Source organism: Choloepus didactylus, chromosome 2 (genome assembly GCF_015220235.1).
Source record: "Choloepus didactylus isolate mChoDid1 chromosome 2, mChoDid1.pri, whole genome shotgun sequence".
Taxonomy (NCBI): Eukaryota; Metazoa; Chordata; class Mammalia; order Pilosa; family Megalonychidae; genus Choloepus; species Choloepus didactylus.
This window is the reverse complement of record NC_051308.1, coordinates 85,156,626-85,179,979: the sequence shown is the minus strand read 5'-3', so window position 1 is coordinate 85,179,979 and position 23,354 is coordinate 85,156,626. Positions and strand designations below refer to the sequence as shown.

Here is a 23,354-nt window from a genome sequence, read left to right as displayed (position 1 = left end):
ATGTTTTAGGATTGGGGGTGGAGTGAGAAGGGGAAATGGGCTTGACAGCATCAAGATGAGTAAGGAAGAGTTGACAAATCTTCAGGTCCATTTCAGCCAGATTTCATATCTATGATATGCAGATTTGGTTAAGGGGAAGAGAAGGAGTAATTGTGATTTTTTTCCCAACACAGGAGTGGCCTGGGGCCCAATTTGTAATGCTGAGGGGGCAAGTTAGGCCCAGTCCTAGCCAAAGCATTGGGCAAGCCCCTAGCTTAATGGTGGGGAATAGCTAAATGTAGCCCTACACCTGGAGGGAGCCAGGTCCTAGCATATGCAAAATGGGTGGTCATCTGCCCCTGCAGCCTCAACCAAGGCCACTTCCGTTTTGTCCTGCACCTGTGGGGATTTGCATGCCCCCGCCCCATGCTTGCCAGCCAGTTCTGAAGCTACAAACTCATAGATCTCTCAAACAAGACTTCTCATTCCCTCAGCCAGCCAAGTTTCTCCTTCCACTCCCACCCTAGAAGCAAAGCTTCAGTTTCTGCCCTTCTGCCCTGGTGAGTGGGCCCCATGGAGAGGAGGGTCTGATGCAGTTACAAGCAGGGCAAAGTATACTGAGAAGGTCCTTGTCCACGTGAGCTGGGACACAATCAGTTCAGGAGCCCATGACCCAGTCTGCAGATTGTCCAGGGTCCTTCTTTCCACCCTTTCCCTGGCCGCCGGCCTTTTGTTCTTGTCGTGGTTCATTAGCTTCCTAAACAGGCTGAACAGAGAAAATGAAAGGAGAAAAATGGGAAAATTAATAGCTCTGGTAAAAGGTGTGGTGGGGAAGGCAGTTAAAGCCAATTATCTTGAGATTTCAATGATCCCATCCACTCTCTGGCCCCTTTATGGTGCTCAGCCAGGAACAAGAATTAAATGTTGACACAAATTTTACACTTATTCACCAATGAGTTTCCTGGTCTTCAACTTGAAAGCTGGTAAACCATGGGGCTGGGATGCTCCACTGGGGCCCGTGCCACTGTGATGCCACGCACTTGATCATGCCCGGCCTGCAGGCTGGAGCCCTGGCAGCCCTGACGAGAACTCTGAGCAGTATGTGCCAAGTCTCCCTGACACTGCAGAAAGACAGAGGAATAGGCTGTGGGAGTGGAGGGAGTGGAACAAGCAAAGATGCTTCTTTCCCTGCATCACGCTCTGGAAGAATTCCAGAGTCCTGAAGTCTGGCCCGGAGGATTACCACATTTTAGAGGAACATTGAGGACCAGATCTGAGAAGTGGAAAGAAAGCTCCAAGTGCCCCTCTGGCAAGAAGAGTGGATCTCATTGCCAGGAATCTCAGAGCTCAAGTCCTCTGCTCTCCCCTTTCACCGTTATTTATTCTTCTTCACTGGGCTACGTCATGCAAAAGGAAACATGAAGGTGGGCTGCACAGTTCCAATAAGAGTCTCTCTACGGTTCCACTAAAGTCAAGTGGGCTATGAACCTGTAGGAAATATCAAAACAGATGCGAAAGGAGGAAGTAAATCTCTTCCTTAGAATAAGCAGCTGCTAACTAACCTTTATTAATCTGTTGCCCCCATATGAAGTCCAATTCCTGCCCTGCCCATAGTGGGTCATCCAAGCCACTGGCCCCTCAGTGGCTTAAGGGTCAACTGTTGCATCTTGGGCCTGACACCATTCTACTAGCAGAAATCACAATGACACAAGGTGAGTTCCTATCCAGAAAACAAAGTCCATCCAATTTAATTCAACACCCTTACCCTGAGCTTTGTTATACATCTGGTGACCATCTGGGGACAGCAAGATACAACTCATGCTGCCCCAGCCAGTTTCAAAACCCACTCTGTGTGTCATACAACAGAAGGAAAGCCCTAGCCGTGTAGGCAGCTGGTCAGGCAGCTGAGAACAACACGGGCACCACGATTCACTAAACCACCCTCCAAATCAAGTCCACTAATTAAGTCAGCCCATGACTTTGAAGAATTGACCTGGTCTTCTCTGATTAGCCCCAAAAATAGAACACTTTCCCCACCACTACCACCTTCACCATTAACATCTCTGGCTTTGCGGATGTGAGGACTTAGAGCAGGTATTTTAACACCATCTTAGACTGTTCTTCACCATGTAAAATCCTGCAATATAAAGCACTGCATGAAAGAAGACACACTAGAAATAACAGTTTCTCTGATATAACTCGAAGAAGTTGCATTTTTATTTTGTATGGACCTGGTGTAAGCTTAGAGAAATAGAGGAAGTGACTTTGTTACTCCCTGCTAAAATGGATTTCCTGGAGAATCATAAATCTAAGTGACAAAGTTGGCTGAGGTCCCATGAAGCACTTGCTACTGAAAGGACCATTATCCAGGTGAGTGCACCTGATGGCAGCAAGTTTGGGTCCCTGGAAGTGGGGAACTGAGACACAGAGATCGGTCTGTCAGAGAAAAGTGGAAAGGGCAAGCTAAGAATAACGACACAGAGGAGGGAAAATCCAGAGAAAAACACCTTTGAAATAACCATTTTTCTTTGGAAACCACCAAAGTAAGTAGATCACACTCTGCATCCTACGTTGTATGGCTTGTCCCATAGCCCAAGGATGTCACAAGGCTATGCAGATGTGGAGAAGTCAAGGAAGAGAACATTTCATGTATATAGGACATTTTCTAACTGCTTTTACCCATGTGGTTGCACTTGATGCTCACAACACCCTCTGAAGTAGACAAGTTTTATCTTCACAGATGAAAAACTGGAGTCGAGAGGTTAAATGACTTCTCTAAAGCCACACTTATTCTAAGTGGCAGAGCCTGCTTTTTGAGCCATGGCAGTGATTTTTAAACTGTGCTGCTGAATGTTTGAGCATCCACTCTGGAGATCCTCAGAGAGGAAGAAGGGGATCCTGGGATCCCCAACTCCCACCGAGACAAAAGCAGCTCCAATTTAACTTGCCTTATATATGGGCACTCCCTTTAAGATTTTGTTTGTTTAAAAGGGGGAGGGGGGTAAAATGGGTTGGAAAGTCACTATATCATGCCATGATCCCTCCAGTGGGGGTTTGAGCCCCTGTACAAGTTGCTGCTTGAAACAAGTCCAAGGAAAGGAGGGGTGGGGGTAGCAGCCCCAAAGGTATGGTCAGTTCCCTGTGAACCCCCCGCAGGCACTGGTGCTGAGCTGCAGGGGAAGAAAAGAGCGGAGGCCTGTCGATCTGGGGAAGCACTTCCTGGCCTGACATCATGGGACGCTACCTGGTCAGCTTTGTGGATCTCGTCCAGCCAGATGTAAACCCCTCAGCCAACTCTGAGTCACAAACCCTCCAAGCTCAATCAGCTACTGCAGCCGCGTGCCTGGTAAGCAGTTTCCAGGTTTCCCCGTGCCTGGCCTCCAGTGGAAGGCGTGCTTCCTCCAAGGGCTGAGACGTCACCTGATCACGGTGCAAGGCTGCTCCAGGTGTCACCACACCAGCCTGAGTCCTAACACCTCCCAACAGTTTGTCCCTTTCCTCCGACCTCTTTTTCCTCTGGTTCTGCCTGCTGTCCCATCGGTGTTCCGATCTTTCCAAGAAGCCTCCTGGTTTCGGCTTCACTGTGACTGTTTACAGCAACCTCCTACTTTCCTCTGACTTCCCTGCTGGCAAATATCCTCGTTTGCCAGTGGCCTTCTGGAGCTGTAGGGTCACGGCAAACCACTTAAGGTCTGGTCTTGTCCCTTTAACCTGTGTTAATAAAAAGCTGCCTGCTACAAATAAAGGACTTGTCTGAGGCCTGCCTCTGCTGATCGTCACAGTTAATGGACCCAAATAAATCCCTCTGCCCAGATTTGAAAAAGCGCTCAAGACTGGGTTTTGTCATTTGTTTTCACATCTCTAACCTTAAACTATGTGTGACAGAAGGAAGTCAGACAGACTTGGGTTCCAATCCCAGCTTTGCCACTTACTACCTGTATGATCTTGGGCCAGTTATTCAACCTTCTTGATCTTCCTTTTCTTTGGTTATAGAAAAGTGATAATGCTAACCACTACCCAGTTTTTTAAAAGGAAGAATAAATGAGATAAAGAGTGCTGTACAGTACCTGACAAGGAGTCAGAGCTCCGTAGATGTTAGTTCCTCATTCTTCCTTAAGGATTAAAACCAAAACTTACATTTGTATCCCCAGACTCCAACGCAGTGGCTGGCGCAGACTATACTCTCAGTAAATGTTTGTTGAAAGTATGAATGAATGAGGCAGTGAATGAAAATGGGCATATATGAAACTGACAGGATGGGCCCCAGGAGGACTTGCCAAACCTTGCCACATCCCATAAGGGAAACGACAGTCTTAGAATTTAAGAAGTGAGAAATGTACGCTGGAAAGATCATCAAATGCTCCAACATGTATGTACAAGGATGGTCGTTGCTGTGTTTTTTATAATAGTGAAACATTGGAAATAACCTAAATATCCAGCAATAGGGGACTGGGTAAATTAATTAATGTGTATTAATACAATAAAATGGTATGTACCCATTACAAAATGTACAACTAGAAGTACTGTCCCATAAAGATACTCAAAGCATGTTATAAAATTGTATGCACCCCACTTTCGTAACATAATCTATCTATCTATCTAGAGAGTGATGCCTAGAAGAATATTAACAGACAGTGGTGACATCTAGATAATCGGGATTATAGTAATTTTTATTTTATATATTATACTTTTCAATATTGTTTGAAATTTTTTAAAGGTATTACTACATATAGGAAACTTTGTTGCAGGTTTGAGGAGAGAGTGTTTATGTCCCAGTAATAAAACTGAATATTTGACAGTAAAATTTTTTAATGAGCATCATTCTTATAATAAAGAAAAAAATAACTTTCTTTTGGAAAACCGAAACAAGTAAGGGATATAATAATCAGTTCTTTTTTGGTTGCAAATGTAAAAGCCCATCTTAACCTTATTTAACTCAAAGGAAAATGTATTTGAAAGGCTGATGTGACTGCAGGAAGGTTGGGACATGGCTGCACTCAAAGGATAACCAGAATTGGGACTGGTGTGCTGTCGTGCTTCCTCTCTCTGCATCTCTGGGTGTTGGTGTCATTCCCTGAAATGTAGGCCAGCTCCCTACGCATGGCAGGAAACACCAACCCGGTGGCCTCAGAGCTGCGAGTCTCCCCACAGAGAGAACATGAGCTCTGTCCTCTATGTCATCAGGTCAGAAATCCCAAGGATACACTACAACTGGCCCCACTGGGTCAGATGCCTCTCCCCCACCCAGTCGCTGTGCTCAGAGGCAAGGTGTTCTATGACTGGCCCAGCTTGGTTCCATTCCAAGCTTAGGTCCATCATTATGGCCCAGGAGGCAGGGTCATGTAAGAAGAGCTTTATTAATGGGTTGAGAACTAATTGTCACCTTTTCCCTGCACTCTTCCACTGTGAACTGATAATTCCTTGGTGGTTATGAAAAGAGAATAGGACTCCGGGTTCCTCCAGGTCTGGCCAGGGGAGACATTCTGAGTGTGTTGGCTTAATTTCGATCTTCAGAGGAGGGCATGGTAAGGCTGGAGGTAGAGAGGCCAGCAGGATTGGATTGACTGTGGTCATTATCAGAAGCATTAAGTGAATGCCTTCCCTGAGATTCCCCTGTCACAATGCAAAGTGGAGCCCTCCAGGAGCTTGCTACTGCACCCAAGGGCAGAATGCTGGTTGGGTAGAGGCAACAGCTTTGGATGTGATCATCTTCTTAACCTCTTTTCCTGCACATCTTCCATCACTTACATATAAGCAAGGAGAAATAGATCTTCTAAATAACGATGGATCCAATTCAGGCTGAATGGAAATGCCCACTCTTCATGGATCATTTCATTCTATCAATAAAACATTCAGTGGTTTCGATCTTTCTGTACATTCCCTGATTTATTTACTTACTTAGGAGATGGTAATTTATTTATTTTTTTCTGAAATAGAGTGACCATGTCTAGAAAATGAGTACTTTTAAATACGGTATGACCTCATGATCCCACTATTATACTTCAGTTTGGAATGAACCATTATTTTGGAATGGAATCACTCGACAATGAGCCCTTGGCGTCCAGGAGCTATGCTTCAGCAATTTCTGAGACCCCAGATCCTAGAACAGTGCTGGGCCATGGTAGGTACTCAGAAATCTTACAGTTCATTCTTAATTTATTTGTTTCTTTGGGTTTCTCAGCATTTTTTTTCCTTCTCCATATTTCTTTTGTCTATTGAGGATACCATGCATTTCCACAAATCTTCTCCTTGCAGTAATTCATTTTCAGAGGTATGCTCTTCCTCTGAGTCTTTGTACTCACGTTCTCTTTTCTTTGTTCGACAGCATTTTCCTCAATCCACTTTTTATTTTTACGTCTTTACTCACCTGGCAAAGGTAATATATGCCCTTCTTCCAACAGATAGACTGTTTGGACTGCCTTGGGTTGGGCTCATAGCCCTCTTGGGCACTGGCTAAATCCTCTTCTTGGTTCTATAGATGGGAGCTGGTTTGTGGGCACAACTTCCACTTACCATAGGCAATTTTCTTGGTCTTGCAGTGAACTTAATCCAGTGCTCCAACCAAAACCCTGCCCTGGAAGATCTTCTTGTCCTCAGCTTATTTACTGCTGCTCTGAAATGACACATAGCACAGATGAGAGATTATATTTCCCAAAATGCACAAAAGGATTTTAATATAGCATCATTTACCAAAAAGGAGAGTCAACGTTTTAAGTCTTAATAGCCTCTGCGGTTGAGAGAACATTGTAGCATGTTTTCTGTGTCTTCATACTTAATAATCATTGGGTACTGAGGAGAGCAAAAAGAGTGTCTTTCCTTTTCCCAAAAAGCATAAAGAGCTACTGAGTAGAAAATCCTCTAAAGACCATGACAAATCTGGCAACATGTGTTCCCATTTCCATGGCCATTTACCAAATCAAATCAAATAATGTTTGTATACCCTTCCTTTCCAAAACAAAAGAAAAAAGCAAAAACCAAATAATCTGAGTCATAGATAGATAGATGATAGATAGATAGATATAAATAGATAGATAGATATAGATATAAATATAGATAGATGATAGATATAAATAGATAGATATAGGTATAGATATAAATATAGATATAATATTTATTTTGCTTCTTGGTACTAAAAATAAGGAACTGAATTGGGTTTTAGTTGCAAGGGATATGGTAACAATGATTTAAATGATAAGGACATTTGTTTATACTAAATAAGACCTCCAGAGGTCTTATCAGAGATGATCTGGCAGCTCAACTGTATCATCAAAGACTCAGGTTATTTCTAGTTTTCCCACTCTGATATACTGGGCAGATTGTTTTTCATCATCAGGCTTATTGCCTCATGGACCTAAGATTGCTACTTCAGTTCCAGGCATCATATCCATGTTCCAGATAGGAAGAAGGGGTAAAGGGATACTAGCAAGCCCTGCTTCAAGTCTGTCTCTTTTATCAGAAAGGCAAAAAGTTTCTGGGAAAACCCTTAACCAACTTCCATATTATGTCTTATTGTCCCAACTGATGGCAAAGACTACAAAATCCCATTACCTGCTCCTGTTTCTTCTCCCACCCATTATTGCCACTCAAGCTCACCCCTTAATAAAGCTTACTTTAGTGTTAGAGGTCTTATATCGGGGTTCATAAGGTGAAGAGGGGGGTGTTAAGATGACCAACCATCCAGGCTTACCCAGGACTGAGGGTTTCCTGGGACTCGGGGCTTTCAGTGCTAAAAGTAGGATAGTCCCGGACAAACCAGGATGTTTGCTCACCTAAGGGTAGGAAACAACATGAAGGCAAGTGAGGGAGAGGGGTTTGGAGAAGAAGGAAGGAGAGGGAGGGAAGACACGGAAAGTCATGGCCATTCAACCTAACTCTAAGTTTTATGACTCTCCTTTCCACTTTAATAACTGGAGTTTCTGCACATCACCTCAAAAATATATATTGGACTCATCATTTCTTCTGGTTCTTTTCTTTCTCAACCCACGAACAATTGCCTGCTTTTCACCTCCCAGTTCCATCCCACTATAAATATTTCTCCCAGTTCCTATCCCTGCTTCCTTGATTTGACAGCATTGTAAGTGAATGCTTTGAAGCCATCTCTGATCCAACATATGATAGATAAATAGATAACATACAAAAGTGTACTTAAAAGTCATAATCATGATCAAAAACAAGATACATATGTCCATTGTCTTTGTTCCCTAGGGCTGCCATGACAAATTGCAGGCATACCTCGTTTTATTGCATTTCACTTTATTGTGCTTCACATATATTGCACTTTTTATAAATTGAAGGTTTGTGGCAACCCTGCATCAAGCAAGTCTATCGGCACCATTTTTCCAACATCGTGTTTACATTTTTATTAAGGTATGTACTTTTTTTAGACATAATGCTACATAATAGACTACAGCATAGTGTAAACATGACTCTTGAATGCACTGGGAAATCAAAATATTCTTATGAGTCACTTTATCGTGATACTCGCTCCGCTGTGGTGGTCTGGAACTTAACCCACAATAGCTCCGAGGTATGCCTGTACCATAAACTTGGTGGTTTAAAACAACATCAATTTATTGACTCACAGTTTAGGAGGCTAGGAGTCCAAAATCAAGCAGGGCCATGCTTCCTCTGAAACTTGTTGGGAATATTCCTTCCTTGCCTCTTCCAGCTTCTGGTGATTGCCTGCAACCTTGGGTTCCTTGGCTTGTGGCTGCATCACTCCAATCTCTGCTTCTGTCTTCACATGCTCTCCTCCCCTGTGTGTCTCTGCATCTCTTTTCTTCTTATAAAGACAATCTCTGTCTCCATTATCACATGGCCTTTTCCCCTCAGGCGTCTGGGCCTCTTCTCCCCTCCTTATAAGGACACTAGTCATATTGGATTAGGATCCCACCCTGCTCCAGTATGGCCTCATCCTAACTAATTCCATCTGTGGTGACCTATTTCCAAATAAGGTGACATTCTGATATACATGAATTAGGAATTAACACTTTTGGGGGACACACTTCAACCCATAACATCCATAGTAGACCTGGAACCAAAATGTGAAACAGTAAGTGGGGGCTGATCTGAGGGCCTTCTAGCCTCTAGCTCTCACAGTAGCACCTGTGAGTTTGGCTTCTGAGGGTAAAAAGTGCACCCCAGGATAAAATGTTCCATGTGAGGTGACGGAACCACAGCCAAGCTTAGTGCTCACAATCAGAGTCCAGGCTGGTGAAAGGAGGCTTGAATATCTGCTGCCAGCCACTGCCTGGGGTAGAGCTTAGTGCCTAAACAGTGGGACTGGAACATAGCTGGAAGGGGGGTACACAGAGAGAAGAGCAGAAAGGCAGGAAAAAAATCTCCCCACATATGATGATCCTGAACACCCAAATTTTATAACAAGAAAGACAGTCAATAAAATCAATAATTGGAAGATGAGTTTTTTCCAGGAAAAAAACTAAAATTTTAAAAATCTGAAAAAAAACTTGAAAATGTTTACATTTGGTATCCTCTAATAGATAATAAAGGAATTACATCCCTTAAAAAGATAATATATTATGCCACCAGAACAGGCAGAAATGCATTAAGCACAAGTGGATATAAAATTAGAAATCTTGGAGAAGGAAAATATAGCCATTGAAATAAATTAAACAACAACAACAACAACAAAAAAAAACCTCAGTAGGTTAGATTCTAGACTAGACATAGTTGAAGAGAGAATTATTCACTTGGAATCAAGATTCACCCAGAAGGTAACAGTGTCAAAGAGATTATACCAAGACAGAAAATGGCAGGAGCTGTGCTTATAGATAGGAGATTCCAAATCTATATGGTCATGTGGTTCCCCAAAGAAGCATTGGAGCAGTGACCTGACTAAGGGAGTGAGTCATGTGAATGTAAATAAAAATAAAGCAAATAGATCCTTAGACACACTGTAGTCATAATACTGATTTTCCAAGTTGGTATGAAGATTAAATTAAACAAAGTAAAACAAAGCACCCAGTCCAGTGCCTGACATAATTAATAACAAATGTTAAGAAGTCCTACTTCTCTTCCTGAGAACCTGAAGTTAACAGAATAGAATTTAGCATTCCAGCTCCATACATGTCGGCTGGAGCCCTACCATTCCAAGGAGACTCAAATTGGCTGTTAATCCTTGGATTTAGCCACTTGTGACAAAGTGGATGAAACATTGTTAGCCTGTTTCTTCTACTGCTTTCTCCCTTGATAACAAACTGTTTCCCCCGTTAGCATTAACTAAACGAGCTAGTTGTGTCCAAAATAGAGAGATGAAATTTTAATGTATCCAGGCAGCCTGATTAGTAGTTTCTTTGCAAAGTCCAATTTTTCCTCAGTGCACCTCTAAGCATTTCTTCCCATTATACCTCATCTGGAGTCTTGAAAGTCCTCCTGACAGAGGTCATGAAAAGAAGAGAGACAAAGCCATGCTCCTTCTGCACTTGGGGCCTTTACAACTCACAGTCCCCTGATGAAAACATTCCCTAATGAAAGGAACAAAATGTCTGGCTCACAGTGACCAGTAACAGAATGTCCCACCATCGGACAGAGAGTAGCTTCTTGGGACATGGGAATCTGAGAGGCTGGATTACATTCAAAGAAAATACTCCCAGTAAGAAAGAGCAAGTCTTGGGGGCTCATAACTCCATACTTTGAAGCAAGGAGCGGTACAGGGTTGGGGGGAGGTTCATGCCGGAGTCTGGGGTTGAGGGTTGGGTATTATAGAACTAGGCTGGGATTGTAAGATGCTGATGCTCCAGGACAGGAAGCGGGACAGTTATCTGTTCCTTGAACACGATGGATAAAGGATTCTGTGTGGAACCAGAATGAAGAAGCTGGAGGTGCAGGGTTTGTATTTGTTTTTCTAACCAAAAGAGAGAAAACATGTTGCACCCTCTCTGAGTCCTGAGTCAGGAAGAGATTGATTTAAGAAGGAAAGAAGGAACATCCCTTTTAGCTGAGACCAGCTTTTGTCTTCGTCTCCCAGGGCTGAGCCAGGCGGGTGGGCTCCCCCCTCCTCCCGTGGACATCAGGCAATGGTCCAGGGAGCCGGGTTCCAATGCTCCCCAACTCCCATCTCCCCTCAGCATCTCTGTCCTGCCCCAAAAGATTACCCCCAACTACCAAGAAGCCTATATATATAAAAAAAAAAATCTTCCCCTTGTTTACCTTGAGTTCTTTATTTTTTCAAAAAATGCACATCACACCAAGTGTGAACTATATAAAGAAAACAATAAAGAACTGAGCACTTCGACTTTGGCTCAGTTGGAGGTAAGTATTCATACTGAAGATGGGAGTAAGATAACAGGAATTGCAGAGATAAACAGTAGGGTTTTCATGTCTCCTACATCCCACAGGGCACATTTCCCTTACTATCTTATAAAACAAAACAAAACAAAACAAAACTTAAAGTCCCTTCACATGGAAAAAATGCCAGATGTTTGGGATGAGGTCAGAGAAAATTATTGCACACCAGCAAAATGAGGGCATGACATTGCCTGAGCACAAGCAAATGAACAGTATCATCATTTTGGCGGTCTCCACATGCGCACAGATGGTTTGTTTTCAGTTTGCTTATTCCTCTCACACACACACATACAGCTTGATATATATCTTTAATAAGATTTCAGGTCCTGTGGTAGGCAGGTAGGAGAGAGACTAAATAGAGGAAACTTGAAATTCAGATTAGGGGCATTGTTCAGTTATATTTATTGGGCAACCTACAGGGTTACTGCATTGTAATTGGCTCCTGACATGTCTGCTGATTCAATTAACTCGAGATACAGTCATAGCAAGTGGAAAAGGGTATGATCCCTTTACTTAAGGACAATCGTTTTGCAGGTGTCCCTTAATCAGGTCATATGACCAGTTGTTAACTAACAGACCCTGCCATGGGGTGTATATGTGAGTCAAGAAGTAGGTTGTAGTTTCATAGTTGAATCCTCTTTAAGCCTAGTTCCTCATTCGAACTAGAAGCGCTGAGTTGGTTTATGTTCTATTTTCATGCTTCATTGCTTACTATTTTGAAAAAGCTTATCTGCCTTTCCTCATGGGACCCTCAAAAAACCACAGCCTCTTGTGACAACCAGAAGGATACAGTGAGAACAGATGCGACTGTGATAGCTCAGGACTGGCTAAAGGGCCTTCTAGGCCTCACACATTCAGCGTACCTCTTCCCTCTGCTTCATCCTTTAAAACAAAAGAAGGGTCTTTGTTATAGACCTAGAACTCAGGCATATGTGTCCATGATTCCTGGAGAGTGGGAGACTTGGAAAAGGAGGCCCCAGAAAGAAATCACCCTTTCAGTGTTTTAGAGCAAAATAGCCACGAAGCCAAAACTAGAAACTAAAATTCTTGAGACCTAGGCCTGCCTCATATTTTCATTTGGGGTTTTGTCTCAAAGTAGAGTGTGACTCACACACTGGAAGCTTCAGAAATATGGCCAACTAATCTGTCAGGTCCTCAGTCCACAGGGAGCTTGCCAAGGCCTAGCATGATGAGGGGTTGGGAAGGGCAACACAAAAGAAGACAGACAGACAGACATGGAAGGAATCTTTTAATCATGTTTCTTTAGCCAATTACCAGCCCAGCAAAGGGCAGTGCTTTCACCCGCCTCAGCTCTCACTAGAAGGGCATCTCACTACTCATTGGTCATGAGTAGTCTTTTTATGAAGAATATTTTCAAGTTAAATTAGAACATTTTATATATGGGGATTTGTTTGGTGCAGTGCTAGTTAAGTGTAATGATACAAGGTGCATATTAACAAACAAGGCAGAGATGATAGCAAAGAATTCAATTTATGAATTGAATTCAACTAGGAATATTCATCAGAGGAGCTAATAACTTGACAGTGGCTGGAAAAATTACTCTACTCTGCCTCTTCTTAGATGAGACTCTCAGGAATCATCAGAAACCCCACTCCCTTGTCCCCTGATGAAATGAACAATGAGTTGAGCGACTGCTCTGTTATTATAATCCAGCTATTTTATTTATATTTTAATCAGAACAGATTAATTTTAACCAAACAAGCATCTCTGGGCATAATCTACACTGTCTGACCTCTTTCAGTTGATGAGAAATGGTTCCCTCTGTTCATCTTATGTTTGTGCAAAGCTAATTTATCTTGACTAATGATATTATGCTAATTATATAAGTGCAGTGGATTCTTTCAGGCAATTTCTATTATGAGAACTCTTGAAAGAGCAACACAGAAGAAAGAATACAATGGAGCAGACATATAATTAGGGAGATTATGAAAATCTTTTCACAGGTATCAAAATGTATTTCAAGTATAGGAATGTGGGTTTTATACTATGATGTCTATACTTTCTTCTGGGCCAGGTTGATTCTTTAATTGCACGGCAGGAGTGGGGGTGGGGTGGGGATGCAGGGTGAGGGGTGAGGATGGGAGTAGGGGACAGGGGTGGGTGTAGTCTTAGATGCTTACAGGGGCCAAGAAGATAAGATAAATGAGTAAAATGGGCAGGATTCAAGTGCTTTTGTATCTTCCGTGTGAGGGAGGGCTGTGGAAACTTGGGCTGCAGAGAAGAGCTCCTCCGTCTGCAGGAAGCAGCCTGCCTCTCAGCCAGGCACTTGCTATCATAAGGGAATGAGGCCCAGCACTGCCAGAGAAGACAGAAATCAGGACATGAGTAAAGTATCCCAATTTTTAATTTTTTTTTTTTTTAATACTACTGAGCTGGATCAAATAAAATTTATTCAAGGGTAGGATCCACTGGTTGTCATTTTGCAACCTCTGCTCTGTTCAGGACAAAGGTCATTTCAGTAACCAGAGGTTTAGAAACTGTCTATAAATTAGCCGGCGCATCCGCCAGGTAGCAGGAAGAGGAGGACCAGCTTCTGCTTTCCCACCTCTCCAGGGTCGCAGGAGATTTCTGTGCACTGCTTGGATCCATCTGGAATCCCAGGAGCTGCTCTTGGCCCCGTCAACCATTGCTCCCCAAATCTAGAAGCAGCCACACACTGAGGACACCTCTCCCTCTTATTGTAGATTATTAGACACAGATATGCCAGGAAGCATGGAAAACACGCGGCCCACCCCCAGTCCCCCTACCCACCCCTCTCATGTCCCACTCCTTGGGCCTCTGGGGGGTGGTTTGTGGAGCATGAAAGGCAAACAGCCCCCAGCCCCGCCTCGTCCTTTCTGAGAGTGTGAAGGCACACATGGGTGGAAAGTGAAAACGAAGGCTGCCCACGCCCGGGGCTGGTTCCTGCTGTAATGGGCAGACAACCCTTTAGTATCAAGGTCTACTTGATGCTGATACTTGGGTGGAGTCTGAGTCCCTGGTCCCCTGCCTGGCCTTGCCCTTTTTATGCTGGTAGCTGTCCTGCCTCCCCAGCTCTAAACTCCTCTTGCGTCTCTCTCTGGTTTTGGCCCTTATGGCATTGCTCCTACAACAGCGCACACCTCCACCCTGACACAGACACCCTGTCCCACCTTGGTCCCGGGCTTCTGAGGACCCTCAGCCCAGGCCACTCTTGGGCCCTGCCCCAGCTTTGCCTTATCTACCCCGGCTGGATCCAGCCCCCTCAGTTCAGACACTGAAGGCTGCGCTGTGGGGCAGGCTGCCCTCCCCGTCCCAGGGCCATCTTCACTTCCGCTCCTCAGAGGGCTTAGAGCTGAAGGAAACTCACAACATAAATCTGAAACTTGAGGAGAATGGAGATGAGAAGAGACTGCTGCTTATCTCCACTAAGAATTAACAGGAGATAGCTTTAAATGGTAGCAGGAGCCATAAAGGCCGTAAAATACTAGAATCTATTATTTAGGGAAATTCCAGAATTTCAAGGATTTTTTCTGAGAAATCCCAGTGCCTGGAATGGGATCAGGGTAGAAGTGAGGGAAGGACTTGAGGGCCATGGGAGGGACAAATCAGTTTCAAGTTCAGCCCCTGCCCCCACACACTCAGCACTGTTTTCTTCCTCCCCAGCTGGAAACGGGGCGATCCTATTAGGAAAAAGTTGTGGACTCGTTTAAAGGGAATTTAAACAAGACTGCGCTGAGTCACAGAAGGGTACTATAAATAGGTGAGTGAGTCTTGGCCGGGGCACTTAGGGACCAGGGTTCTGGCCCGGTCTGAGTCTGTGGGAGCTCACGCAAAGTACCAAACCTCTCCAGGTCTCCATTGGCTCCCTGAAAATACAGAGGATGGATTGGATGACATATTATTTATCTAAGGCTATATGACAAATCACCCCAAAACTTACAAACATTTATTATCTCATACATTCTGTGGGCCAGGCATCCAGGCCCCGCTTAGCTAAATCCTCTGGCTCAGGTCTCTTGGAGGCTGCAGCTGGGTGATTAGCTGGGGTTGTGGTCATCTCAGGGCTGACTGGGGGAGGATCTATTTTCTAGCTCACTCAAATGGTTGTTGGCAGAATTCAGACCCTCTCTGAATCCTAAAATAAGAGTCTCAGTTGGAATAAGAGTCTCAGTTCCCTTCTGGCTGTTAGCTGGGGGCCTCCCTCAGTTTCTTGCTATATGGGTCTCTCCATAGGACAACTCATAATATGGTGGTTGGCTTCCGTCTGAGTGAGCAAGTAAGAGAGCAAGATAGGGCAAGAGAGATGCAAGTCAGGGTCTTTTTGCAATCTAATCTCACAAGTGACGTCCCATCACAATTGCCTGTTCTCTCCATTAGAATTGAATCACTAGATCTGGCCCTAATCCTGTCCTCAGGATTCCGAGACCTAGATCATTCTTCAGACTTGAGCCAGGCCAAGGTATATAACAGGTACAGGCTTTAGACATACATGCCTACAGGGGGAGAGGGAGATCTCAAGGGCATGAGGACCAGAAGACAGGATTCCAGGGGGCCATTTTAGAGGCTGCCCACAGCAGAGGGTCTCCAAGCTCCCTCCCACCATTCAGAGTCTGTGAATTCTCCCTCTTTTTCTTCTGGAAGGAGGCTACACATTCTCTTCATAGTCCCAACCTCCAAAACCCTCAGTCGAGTGTCTGAATGGCTCTGACATAGACTATACCCAACGTAAATCCACGTGACAAACGTAGTCAAGTAGGAAAATCATCTTATCCAAAAGAGTCCAATCATGAAAAGAAGACATTGCATTTTCTCTATTTCTGTGGCATCTACCATCACTTCAGAGGACTTTGCTGGTAGACTGAATATCTTGTTAGAGTAGAGAGGGAAAGTATGTCTTTGTTTAGATTGTTTCCAGAACCAAATGTACTGAAGCCAGCCTTTCCGGAGAGCCCAGGTTGATTCGAGGTAAATTCCTGCAATGCCCGGAGGAGTGTCATGATGAAAGGCTGCTCCTGAGCTCTCATTTTCTTTCCAAAATAATCCAAGTTGGTGGGTGTTGGAGATTGAATCACATTCCCCACAAAAGGCAGGTTTAGCTCCCAGCTCCTGGACCTGTGAGAGTGAACCCATTTGTAAATGGGACCTTTGAAGATGACATTCATTAGGGTGTGCCCAAATGGAATGAGCCAAAATGGATGAATTCCTTCAAAACAAAGGAAATTGGACATGGAAGGAGCAGCCACGGAGAACAGCTGGAATCCTGAAGTCAATGGAATCCAGAAGAAAAAAGAAAAGACTCTGCCATGTGCACTGCCATGTGATGGAAAAGCCAAGGAACTCTGAAGATTGTGCCAGCTGACAGAAGAGACCAATCCCAGGAGGAGGCAAGCCTTCCTCTGAAACCATGAATTCATACATTCCTGTTCTTAAGCCAACCCATTATATGGTATTTGTATTAAAAGCTAAGAAACTAAAACAGTGGGGTATCCTCAGAGCATCTATGAGGTATTTGTGTTTCCTCTAGAATGATGTGACTTTCTAAATCCTGGTACATGTTATACCTTGGTCTGGCTCAAATCTGGAGAATAATCTCGGTCTCCAAATCCTGAGAACTGTTCAGTTGATTTGATTCTTTTCCCCTGCAGGAAAATAGAAACTAATCTCACTGTCCTTATCCATCACATAAGAACTCTGTAGAGCAGGCATGGATGTTTTTTTAAAATCTGTTTAAATCAGTTGGAAGTCCATATTTCCTTTAATAGTAACAGCCTTCTTTAAATTGTGGCTGTAAGTCCTTCATTTTGTAATGACTGTGAGATCTCTTCCAGCTTGGAAAGCCATCTATGAATATGTATATATACATTAACCAATTAGGAATATGCAACAAAACTGAGCCTTAATAGCTCTGTGCTGGTTTGAAGCTGTTACGTACCCCAGAAAAGGCCATGTTCTTTTAATCCATTCCTGTGGGTGCAGACCTATTGTGAGGGGGACCTTTTGATTAGGTTATTTCTATTGAGATGTGACCCACCCCCTTCAAGATGGGTCTTAAACCTTTTACTGGAGTCATTTATGAAAGGATAAAGGATAGAAAAAGCCTAGAGAGTTAGAGAGAGAAAATCCCTGGAGAAACTAAGAGAAACTCCCCGAGAGCTCAGAGAGAAAAAGCCCCTGGAAGAGATGAGAGAGGGAGCCACTGAAGCCAGAAGCTGAAAGCAAAAAACCTGGAGAGAAGGACCAGCAGACATGGGTCATAAGCCTTCCCATGTGACAAGAGATGTCCCAGACACTGGCAGCCTTTCTTCAGAGAAGGTGTTGTCCTGTTGATGCCTTAATTTGGACATTTTTATGGCCTTAGAACTGTAAATTTGTAAGCTAATAAATCCCCCCTTTAAAAGCCAACCCATTTCTGGTATACTGCATTCCTGTAGCTTTAGCAAATCAAAACAGGCTCTTCCTATGGAACCCCAAAGATCGCCATGGTGATCATTGCTGAGCTCCATGTTCCTACTTCCAATTTCTAATTTTGAGAATTCTTGAGCAATACATTTTGAATTTGTGAGATTTTAACCAATCACTTTAATTTTCTTTTTATCATATTTAAGAATGTAAGGCTTACAGATACTTTGACTTAGAGCAATCAAAGACTTTTAACTATAGTTCTTCATTTATTCTCCCAAACCTTATAAAAAGGATTTAATCCTTTGCAGGGAGGTAGCATGATGTAAAGAGAGCATGTGGACTTGGGCATCAGATGAGCTGGGTTCAAATCCCAGATCTACTACTTATTAGCCCTGAGACTACAAGTAAATTACCTAACCTCTTGGTGACTCTGTTAACGAGTTCTCATCTGTAAAAAGAGACCACAGGCACCTCATAGATTTGCTTCAAGGATTAAACATATCTGTAGAAAGTGTTTAGCACAGTGCCTGAAACTCAAGTCACCCAAGTTACAAAATAAATGTTGGTTTGCTTTAAAGTTTACGGAGAAACAAACAGAGATCCTGAGAGATGTGTCTAAATGTTCCATCAAATAGGACAAGATGGGAATGGAATCCTTGAATCTAGACTATCATCCTTCATTGTAGCCGTTTCACTCATCCCTTCTTCATCAAGTTATCACTGGTTCACTACTTTAAGAAACTTTGTAGATTGAACCTGATGTCGCACAGGAGACATACTGCCTGTGCCCTCCCTGTGCCCTCAACTAAGGCCAGATTTGCTTCCAATTTGTCAATGTAAAAGAAGCATTGTGGGTAATAGGTGCAGAAACACTGATATACCTTCTTTCTGAACCTGTTATTTTGTGTTTAACTCCTGCATCTGAGTGGATGAGGAGGGAATACATATCAAGGTAGGCAATGGGTTCTCCTTGGAGGCCCCCAATAAACAGGACTCCTAGATGATTCCCACAGTTATTTGTGTACATGGAAATTCCTCTCCTCAACCTAGTGAGTAGCCTGAGATTGGCTCAGGCTGTCCAAAAGTGGTTTTGATGCGTAAGCAGCCAACTGGACATGTGCTACACCCTGGTCTGGCTATAAGGAGAAGGGGACTGAGGAACGGTAAAGAGAAGCAGCCAAGATCCAAGTCAGGGGCTGGAGGAGGAGAAGTCCAGAAGTAGGGAAAGATACAAGCCTCGACAGCCTGGGTGCCTGTGTTTGGAGTGCCCTGGCCCATTTCATAGATGTGATCAGGTGACAGAACAGACTGGTCCAGAAGCTTCTCTTGGTCACTGCTGGAGGACTATACAGTTCTTTGCAACTATAAAAATCAAATTAAAGTGAATGGGCTATGGACTATCCAACAAAATTAGAGAAAACAATCAACAAAGATATAAAGAAAAAAGGGGGGAGCGGTGGGTAGATGGCATCACAATCCCAGCTGCCCCCAACTTTCTCCTTCCAAATTTCTCACCTTTAAGATTCATTCCACCTGCAATTTATCATCCCCTTTGGGATTCTCACTGCCCTCCCTCAGGGGTAAACTTGCTGCTCTCTCACTCTCCTAGTTATGGAATCACCTACTAAATCCATCCAGGAATTTACCAGGAAACAATCAAGATTACAAAACTATATTGCCAGCATAGGAAGTGTTTTGGAACACAGATGTGGCTTGGCCAAAAATAAGCACCCGCTGGCTTAGCTGACAAGCTTCTTGGGCAGTTTCTCTTCTCCAACTCAACCTAATCTGGGGATCCAGCCAAAAAGTTTTCCTTTCCAGGCCTTGCATGTCACATTCTACAGGTCTTCTATACCCTCCCACCTCCCCTTCACTGTCACCCCAGGGATCCTCGGCAACACCCAGTAGTCATGGAGAGAGATGGAGATTTCTTGAGGAAACAAAGAGAGTTAACCCAAAGGACACATCACAATTAGTTTCTCAATATTGCTACTAAATATTCTCTGGTATGATCTGGGATTATAGTGGTATTTTGTAGAAAAAGCATCCCCAGATAAATGCTACATAAATTGATGCTCTTGGAGTCACAATACCCCTACAATTTGTTAGTTTAATTTTCAATTAGGTAGTAAAATCCAGGTTGTCATTTTTTATTTTCTCAGTTCTTCTTCCTCCACATCTGTAATGATCTGCAGAAAAACTCAAGGAAGGAAGAATCCAACATGATGGAATCTTTTTTTTTATAACTCAGTTTTATTGAGATATAGTCACATACCAATAATCATCCACAGCATGCAATCAGCTGTTCACAGTACCATGTTTGTGCATTCATCACTACAGTCAATTTTTGAACATTTTCCTTACTGCCCCCACAAAAAAGAAGAATAAAAATAAAAGTAAAAAAGAACACCCAAAGCATTCCAACCTCACATCCCACTCTATTTTTCATTTAGTTTTTGTCCCCATTTTTCTACTCATCTGTCCATACACTGGATAAAGGGAGTGTGAGCCACAAGGTTTTCACAATCGCACAGTCATACTGTGTAAGCTACATCGTTATACAGTCATCTTCAAGAATCAAGGCTACTGGGTTGCAGTTTGGCAGCTTCAGGTATTTCCTTCTAACTATTCCAATACACTAAAAACTAAAAATGGATATCTATATAGCACATAGGAATGCCCTCCAGAGTGACCTCTCAACTCCATTTGAAATCTCTCAGCCACTGAAACTTTATTTTGTTTCATTTTGCTTCCCCCTTTTGGTCAAGAAGATTTTCTCAATTGCACGATGCTGGGTCCAGGTTCATCCCCGGGAGTCATGTCCTGCATTGCCAGGGAGATTTACACCTGGGAGTCAGGTTCCACCTAGGGGAGAAGGCAGTGAGTTCACCTGCCAAGTGGGCTTAGAGAGAGACAGGCCACATCTGAGCAAAAAAGAGGTACTCTGGGGGAGACTCTTAGGCACAATTAGAAGTAGGCTTTGCCTCTCCTTTGCAGTAACAAGCTTCACAAGGGCAAGCCCCAAGAATTTGTCAGTCCTCAATGTTTGTGAGAATATCAGTAATAACCTAGGTGGGTAAGTCCAACATTTCCATATTTTTCCCCAGTTCTTCAGGGGGCCCTGCAAATGCATTTTTATTCTCCGCCCAAATTACTCTGGGAGGTACTAGGCTCTCACACTAACCTGTACAAACCTACCAGATCTCACTTCCTATTCAAAGTTCCATGTAATTATGGTGTTTGAATAAACTGATCATACAAGTTAAATTATTTAGTGTGCTACAGAAAATATAGATCCTGCACCAAATAAACATCTCTTCCCTTGGTCTCACACAGAAATTGAAGTTTTAAAACATGGTAATATCGTCCTTTATCCTTTGGCCTAATTTGTCCTAGTCCTAACCAGATCTGCTTCATTCATATCTCTAACTGAAGTCTGAACCCTTTTTCAGCTTTTGAAACAGTTGCTGTATGAGGCAATACTGACATTCACAGCTGCTGAGTTCTAACTCTGAGTTTCAGGTGTCACGCAGATACCCAAAGTTCCAGAGACCAACGAGGTTATACACAAAGAGCTCAGCATCTCAGAACTTGGAGATAACCATTACAACTCAATAGATCATGATGGGATCTGGATGAAGTGTTTTGTCATTTGACTGAATTTCCCCTCCCAACCCCCTCTCCAGTCACTTACCTGTTTTGAGATTTGATTTGTTGGGTCATATATACAAATACACTCACACACATATAAAACACATATACATCACATACACATACATACACATAAAATATATATGCACAAATGCATACACACTTATCACATGTATGTACATGCACATTTAGATGTCTTAACATGTTATAAGTAAATATATTTTTCAATGTATGCATATCTTTTAAGAGAAAGGAATGTGTTTTAGGAATTGAAGGGGTTCCTCCTCCTCTACATTCACCTCCTCCCCCACCCCCCAAACAGTCAGCATCTCTCAGTCGGCAGGGTTGGCAGCAGAGGCCTAATCTGGGGAACAGGCTTGAACAGAGAGTCAAAACCCACCAACAAGGAAGCATCTACTCAGTGTCCTTCTGTGCAAATTCTGCAGTCCCACAGCAGATTTTCGGTGTTCAGACCTGACTCTGACTCATCCAATGAACCTCCTCCTCCCCTGTCTTTAAGGGTGTCATTTCTACAGTGAACTTTCTTGTAAATCAGCCCTTTCATGGGCCTCCTTTCCAGAGTAACCCTCCCCATCCTTTCCCTTCAATCTGGCAACAAAAGACATTTTCTGTCCTCTTTCAGCACACTTGCATGGCACCAGCTCCTGGGGAAGTTCTTCAAAGAAACAGTCTTTGTGCGATCTGTGACCTACTCCCACAAACAGAGCCCACGGCAGGAAGGCCCAGTTCTGGCTGAGGGAGCTGGAGCATCGCCACCCACCAAGCACAGCTGCTCTGCTAATTTTAGAGCCCTCTGAGAAGCCACCTGACTTCCAGGCACTTTGGAGATACACTTCACAGCTTATCTCAGGAGGTGATCTGGGGTGGGGCCCACTCCCTGCTTTGAACACCCAAAACACTCTTGCAACCTAGAAAAGTGACTCTTGTGAAGGCTAGTCTCTATAAATGATAAAGAAGGAACCACTTAAACAGTTACCAAACTGCGAATGATCTCTACCTGGTCTCACCTCTAAGTATTAGACCGATCATCCAGCTGTCTGGTGGACATCTGTGCCTGGCTACTCAGGCTCCACCTCACCTTCTACTTGTCCAGGGCAGAGCTCACCAGCCTTCCCCAGACCCTTTCCTCTTGTCTGTCTCTTTCTGTGGCATTTCCAGTTGCCCAAGCTAGCACCCTCAGGTCAACCCTGACTACTTTCCCTTCCTCTCCAATCACTAACTTTTTTAAACTTGAAACAATCTTATCTCCTAGATTGTTTTCCAAAACTTATTCTCCTCTTCATTCCCACAGCCTTCATCCTATTTCAGGTCCTCTTCCACTCTCACCTGCACACTGCAAAAGTTTGGTAACAGACTCCCTGCCTGCCTTCTCATACTCTTCAAGTTCATCTTTCATAGCAACCAAGATGATTTTTCTAAAACCATGTCTACTTCTATCTTAAACCCTCCAAGGATTCCTGTCACGTTCTCAGTCTTAATTGCACATCAGGATCACCTAATGCTTTATAAAAATGTCCGTGCCCAAGTTCCATCCCCTAGAGATTCTGATTTAATTAGACTGAGTGGGAGAAGGCCTCCATATTTATTTTTAAAGTTTGCTAAGGAATTCTAATGTGCAGCTAAGATTGAGAACCACTGACCTGCAGGTCCAAGCTCCTTCACATGGCACCCAAGAGGCTCCCTGACCAGATCCCTGTGCAACCCTCTCCAGCCCACCTCCCTCCTGGCCACCCCATGCCTTTGTGCTCCAGCAGCTTCCTTAAATAAAGGACAGCTATCCCACGGGAACTTCCTTCAGCAAAAGGGAGATGTTTACTTACGTAGGGATTCTTCAGGGGGCTCAATGTTGCTGAAGGTACAGCTGGGCCTCTCAAGCTCTAGAACCCTGAGTTAGAAGCTGTCAGGGACCACGGCACTCTCTGTCTTACTGCGGTTATGTGGTCTCTTGTCTCTGTTCATTACTTTTGGGTTTTCTTGGCAGATCAGCCTTCTCTGCCTCTTTGTACCCAGAT

The 23,354-nt window shown here is 43.6% G+C and overlaps 1 long non-coding RNA gene across 1 annotated transcript; it reads right to left on the bottom strand.

Moving 5' to 3' along the window:
- LOC119516529 lies at positions 1-23,354 on the bottom strand. Its single transcript, XR_005213306.1, has 3 exons — positions 23,163-23,354; positions 6,493-6,592; positions 1-745 (listed from the first exon to the last, which is right to left on the bottom strand). It is a non-coding gene; the product is annotated as an uncharacterized LOC119516529 (long non-coding RNA).